We start from the raw sequence: 6,747 nt of genomic DNA, 5'->3' as shown, positions 1-6,747 counted from the left end.
ATAAAATGTAAAAGTCCTAAAAATATAAAAAAAAATTATGTTAGACAAAACTGTCAGTTAATTAATGTCTTACTATTTAGGCATTTGAAATTTGGCAAACTAATATTATATTTCTTGGAAAAACAAAAACTGCCATAAAAGTTTGCTTTATATTGTACCGTAGGTTTTTGGTTTATTTATACTAATATTTTGGTAAAATAATAATATCTTCCTTTATAAAAAAACTATCATTATTTTGGGAACAAAAGTACTATACTGTTATATAAGGAATAGTAGTAGTACGACGAAGAAGAGTTCTGCACGAAACTCCAATTAACAAACTTATACCACCAAATAATTCATTAAAACCTAATTCTTAAACCTTTCCTTATTTGAATTATATACCTAAAATTTAAGAATTTAAATCAACTAAAATTGTATCTTAAATAAATCTTTAAGAAATTTAATTAGTTGGTGGTACTATTTTGGCATTCTTTCCTTAGCTCACTTATGTTTTCTTTTGGACAAAGATTCTATTCACAATTAATTTTAGTTATAATCTTTTTTGGTTTGATTATTTAATTTAAGTAAGAATTCATAATATTTAACATTTCTAGATCAAGTAAAATTTTACCTTAGATAAAAAAAATTACAATTCTATTTAACTAACATTTTGGATCAAAATTTACAAGAATCGTAGCTATAATTCTACTTTTTCATCTTATTTTGTTATTAATTCAAGTTGTCTTTTACGTATGTATTCATTATTATCATCTTCTTCATTTTTCTTTATTCCTTTTAGTTAATAACTTTAAATATTATATATAAATTATGATTAAATAATTAACAAGAAAATGAATTCTCCTTTTTACTAATTTTTCATATTTCTTTTTCCTTAGAAAATTTTTGATTGAAAATTGGAAGAAATAAGCATGTCGCCACCGAATAAAGTGGTTGAAATATCAAAAGTTTGTCTCATTCTTTTTTTTCTTCTTTAGTTCAACTGTGACTTTGTTTTGATTATGTTATTTAACTATTTCGTTAGTATTATAGTTGCATCTTTAATTAAATTTGTTAGTTAAGTTCTAAATATAAGGTTATAATAAGTGTTTAAATCTTGATATGTATAACTTTAGTTTGAATGATGAAAATATAAATTAGGATTATAGTCAAATCTTTCAATTTTGGGCTTACTAATTAAGTTTGCAAGCAGATCAAGTACATTATTTGTTGTAAATCGAGTTTAATCTATCTACTTCTTTTTCGTAGGAAATTTTTTAAAATTATTTTAGTTTTTATTTTTTAATTCCAAAATCTGTCACTTGTGGTCGCTTTTATAAAATATTTTAAATTTAATTTTTAAAATAAAACAGACCACAAGTGGTCACTTTTTAAAATTAATTTTTAATTATATTTTTGAAATAAAACCGACCAAAAGTGGTAGTTTTTTTTAAAAAAAATAATTTTATTTTTTTAATACCAAAACCGATCGCTTGTGATTGCTTTGATAAAATATTTTAAATTTAAATAAAACCAACCACAAGTGATCGCTTTTTAAAAATAATTTTTAATTATAATTTTTAAATAAAACCGACCACAAGTGGTCTATTTTTAAAATTATATATATATATATATTACTTGTAAATTATATTTTTTTTAAATAAAACCGACAACAAGTGGTTGATTTTTTAAAATTATTTTATTTTTTATTTTTTTAATTCCAAAATCGACCACTTGTGGTCTCTTTTATAAAATATTTTAAATGTAATTTTTCAAATAAAACCGACCACAAGTGGTCACTTTTTAAAAATACTTATTAATAATATTTTTTAAATAAAATCGACCACAAGTGGTTGATTTTTTAAAATTATTTTATTTTTTTAAAATCCAAAAATCGACCACAAGTGGTCGATTTTTTTTTTATAAAAAATAAATAATATTTAATATAAAAATTATTGAAATGATTATTTTATGATTTTAAAATATAAAAGCGACCACCTGTGATCTCTTTTTTTAAAAAAAAAAATTGTTTGAAAAAAAATAAAAAACCAACCACATGTTATCAGTTTTTTTGCAACCAGAAGTTTTGGTCGGTTTTTTGTAGTCAGAAAAACTATTTTTTTTAATAGTGTGTGTGTGTGTATGTATGTATATATATATATATATATATATTTATATTATAGCAGAGGACGAAAAACCAGAAGAAGCCACGTGGCAACACAATAGAAAATAAATAATAAGAAGAAGAAAAATAAGAATAATCTATATATATAATATTTGAATTTGAAAATACATCATCCTTTTAAAGGAAAAAAAATCATTAGCTTAAACATAGAATCTCATTTAAATTTTTGATTGAAAATGATTAAGATAATTTATTTATCCATTTCTTACTTAGTTCAAAATAATAATTTAAAAACTTACATGTAACTGTAAAACGAATTCTTATTTATATGATAAAGGCCCTTTATTTTTTAAAAAAAGAAACCATAAAAGAAAGGAATAAAATAAAAAAAGACCAAAGAAAAATTATTAATTAATCTAAACCAACTTAAACCGCTCACTCACGTAACTTCTTCATCCCTTATTTCTCCATTTTCCTCGAGCATTATTACACATGCTCCATTTTTTTTTAGAAGAAAGCCTGTCTTTTTATATTCTAAATTTTAATTTTAATATATTTAAATTTAACTATTTCAGTATGTATTTCAAAGATTGTAATGTATTATTTCTGGCAAAGTTCATTTTAGTATTATTTTATACTATTTATTTTAATTCAAAGACTGTATGTTATATTATTTATTTTAATAAAGTTTACTTTTTAAAGATAATCTTTTTAAAAAAAAAAGCTTTTAGATAAAGATAGAGTTTGTTGAAAAGTAGTTAGTTAAAGTATTGTTAATTTTTGAATTTTGAATAGGAAATTACCGATTGTTCAAGTATTTGATTCATAAACAAACTCTATACTAGATAAAGCAGGATTTCAATTAACCTTTTCCTATATAAACTCAATTTTCAATCAAATTTGCTTCTTATTTCATTTTCTAAAACTTTTTGTGCTTATTCTTTGTTTCTTCAATCAAATTCGTTTACTAATATATATTCATGTCTGACATATGCTTTTATTATTATATTTGTGCACAAATTGCTTACCATTCAAAGCTTACATTTAGATTATTTAATTATAATTTGCTAACAATTTGTATTATTTGATCGTAAAGAATTGAGATCAATGATTGTCATGAGATAATTTTATATATTGGACTTTAATCTCCTTTCTTTAATTGTGTTAGGTTGATTGAGTTAACTAATAATTTTCATAATGAAATAAAAAAGTTGGCTTCATTGAGACCTTCTGAATAATCAATAAACTTTGAAAATGACAGTCTAGAGGCGGCCTTCTAAAATTTAACAACAGAAGAAGTGTAAGGTAATTGCTTAGCGAGACACGGATGCTTTGTTGTTTTTCTTTCAAGAATCAACCATTTGGATCACCAATTTGTCACGCTAATTTTTTTCCCTTTATAGTAGCTTTCTTTAAAAAAATATTTATATAAAACAAATATGTTATTAAGTTTGAATTTAAATGAAACTTGAATTGCAATTAAAAGGTAATATGTTAATTTTGTTTTTTTTTTGGAAAAAAAGAAATAGTTCGTTATCTAGCAAGTAAGAAAGAAAAGATAAATTATCCTAGAATTCTATATTTTTAAATATATAAATTGTCTTTCTTTTTTTAAAAAAATATATGTCTAACATATATTTTATTGAATTTGAATTCAAAATTAAACTTATATTAGGATAAATTCTATTTTTCTTCAAAAAAAAATATCTTCTCTGTTAAGAAAAAAGAAAGAAAAGAATATCATAAAAAAAAATCCTAGAATTTTATCTTATCAATATATATATATATAGATAGATAGACATACATACATACATACATACATACATACATATACACACACATTCATACATATTGTGTTTATTTTTGTAAAAGGAATATTTCTAACAAATCTAGATACATTATAAAGCAGATGACAAAGCACACCAGAAGAAGCCACGTGGCAGAGCAATTGAAAGTCATCTGGCAGTTTTAGGACAAGGATACATATATATATATATGGTAATAAAAATGTTGAATTAAAAATAAAAATTTGAGATATTTAAATTTGAAAATATTAGGTTTTATAAAAATAATTAATCATTAACTTTAAACTAGGAACCTAATATTGAAGAGTTTTAGATGAACTCTAACTATTCATAACTTATCCCTTTCAATATTATAAAATATATTTAAATATGAAATAATAATAATAATAAGAAGAAGAAGAAGAAGAAGAATAATCTCTCTATATAATATTTGAATTTGAAAATACATCATCCTTTTAAAATTAAAAAAAAAAAGACGTTAGCTTAAAAATAGAATCTCATTTGAATTTTTGATTGAAAATTATTAAGCTAATTTACTTATTCATTCCTTACTTAGATAAAAATAACAATTTAAAAACTTAAATTTAACTGTAAAAACGAAAACTTATTTATATGATAAAGGCCCATTATATTTTTTTTAAAAAAGGCATAAAAGAAAGGAATAAAATAAAAAATGACCAAAGAAAAATTATTAATTAATCTAAACCAACTTAAACTACTCACTCAAATAACTTGGGGGTTTGGGCCATAGGTGACAAAAGAGTTTTAAAATGAGGTGTAGGTGACACAAGTCTTAATAATTGAGTAGAGGTGACAATTACTTCATTATGGTTTAAGAAAGTTTGGAAAATTTTAAAATAACCCACAAGTTTTTAAATTTATACTTTGATTCAAATGTTAGTTAATATATAACGGAGAACGAAGGGAAAAAAGATGTCTTTTTATCTCTCCTCATCCATTGTTATTTTCTCTCTCTTTGCGATATTTGTTGTTCATTATTGCAACTGCTTTATTCATCATCTTCTGATTCATTATCATCATCTTATACTTTATTATCAACTTCCTATTCTTCTTGTTGACCATTGTTGTTGTTGTTGTTGTTACCCCAACTGTTGCTCTTTGACCAAATTCTTATGTCAAATTTTTTTCGTAAATCACTTTCAACTTTGAAATTTACTTGAGAGGAGACTATGGTAAGTCAGATTATGCTTTTTAGTTGAATCTGGGTAACTGCTAGTGTGTTGTTTTTTCAACAATAGTTTGCACGCAAACATGAATGCAATACAAGAGCAATCTGTTTAAACAGATCCATTATCTGCGACACCAGATAAATATTCTGTTGTAACAGTAGACTCATGTTGGATTTATGTTTAAGGGTTCTAGGTGCCCGTAATATGATTATGAATCGAATAGATGGGTATTCTATTGCACCAGATTAGTAATCTGTTTCAACAGATAAATAATCTGTTTCATCAGATTACTAATATGTTTCGAACAATAAAATACAGCTCCTGTGACACACATAACCTAACAGATAACTCATATGTTCTTGCTATTGATACTAGAATCAAATTATTCCTTAATTGTAGACATGTCATTCATTAACAAATAGAAATAGACAGTACGAAAATTAAAAAAGAAATAAAAAGTCAAGTGCATCAAACATATTTTTTTATAAAACAAATAAAAAAATACATACATAACAGGAAAAAAAAAAGCTTAATTATTATTATCATCATTATTAACATCATTATTATTTGTATGGTCAGTCGACCAATCTTTAAAAGGCAGCAGCAGCGCCCTCCGCAGCCTGCGGATCTACCGTAGCATCCTTACTCTGACGGCGGCCAACTCTTAATGCAGGTCATGAACCTCCTTCTGCAGTTCCCTCATGGCGTCTCGTAAAATAGCGACATCCCACACAGGATCATCCATATCTAAAAAATGCATAAGTTGATAAAACACACACGTAAACACAAAAGTAAAGAAAAGAAAGAATTTAAATGTAATGTAATGTAATACAGTGTATATTTACACAAAAATCGATAAAAAACTTACCAGAGATAGGAAAAAGCTATCAAGTCCTTGAAGAGAAAGTAGTTGAAGGTGTAACAAGAGCGATGAATAAATAATGTGTAGTAGAACGAACGATTGAGTAAGGAGGGACCTATTTATAGAGGATTGAACTTGAATGAGTTAGGCAAAAAATCGTAACTGTTCACCTCTATTTATTAATGATATTCTTATTACTGTAAAAAGTTATGACTTAATTAAATTAATCAATATTATGATAAGTCATAGCTTTTCAGTTTTATTATTAATAATAATTAGTTTTTTCCAGGAACTATTTTTTTAACACTATTTTAGACAACAGATAATATATTTGTTGCATTAGAAAAATCATCTGTTACAACAGATATATCATGATTTGCAACAGATAGATAACCTTTTGCATCAAATAATATATCTGTTGCAACATATAATATATATATATTTTTTTAAAAAAATATTATCTTCATGACATCCAAATTTTTTGACTTTTTAAGTATATAAATTAATAAAGCAGGTTTAAAGGCATAATTGTTCACCTCCATTTATTAATGACATTCTTGATTACTGTAAAAAGTTATGAATTAATTAAATTAATCAATATTATGATAGATCATGACTTTTTAGCTTGAAGCTTAACTTTATAATTATTAAAATAATTAGTTCTTTCCAGCAATCGTTTATTTTTTACACCGAGTTGTACAACAGATTATATATCTTTTGCATCAGATAAATCATCTATTACAATAGATATATCATCTGTTGCAACAAATAGTTCAACTGTTGCAT

Source organism: Capsicum annuum, chromosome 11 (genome assembly GCF_002878395.1).
Source record: "Capsicum annuum cultivar UCD-10X-F1 chromosome 11, UCD10Xv1.1, whole genome shotgun sequence".
Lineage (NCBI taxonomy): Eukaryota > Viridiplantae > Streptophyta > Magnoliopsida > Solanales > Solanaceae > Capsicum > Capsicum annuum.
The sequence above is the reverse complement of the archived record's forward strand: the minus strand, read 5'-3'. Positions refer to the sequence as shown.